The following is a 435-nucleotide window of genomic DNA, read 5'->3' on the forward strand; positions in this document are numbered from 1 at the left end:
AAGGAAGAACAAGGTTGGAGGTCTCTCACTCCCCGATTTCTGACTTTACTACATGGCTACAGTGGTCAAAACAGCTTGGTACTGGTACAATGAAAGAGACATTGATCAATGGAACAGAATTGAGAATCCAGATATCAACCCAACCACCTACAGCCAAATGATCTGCGACAAAATGCCTAAGCACACTGCATGGGAAAGAGACAGTCTCTTTAACAAATGGTGCTGGAAGAACTGGAAAGCGATATGTAAAAGACAGAAACAAGACCTTTGCCTCACACCATATACAAAAATGAACTCAACATAGATTAAGACCTAAATGTGAATCCCCAAATTATGAAGATCATCAATGAAAAAATAGGGACAAACTTGAGGGCACTAATCCAGGGCATAGACAGACTGCCACACATTTTGAAAAGTACACAAACAAAAATAGAC

This window comes from Chrysochloris asiatica, unplaced genomic scaffold (genome assembly GCF_000296735.1).
Source record: "Chrysochloris asiatica unplaced genomic scaffold, ChrAsi1.0 scaffold00323, whole genome shotgun sequence".
Classification (NCBI taxonomy): Eukaryota; Metazoa; Chordata; class Mammalia; order Afrosoricida; family Chrysochloridae; genus Chrysochloris; species Chrysochloris asiatica.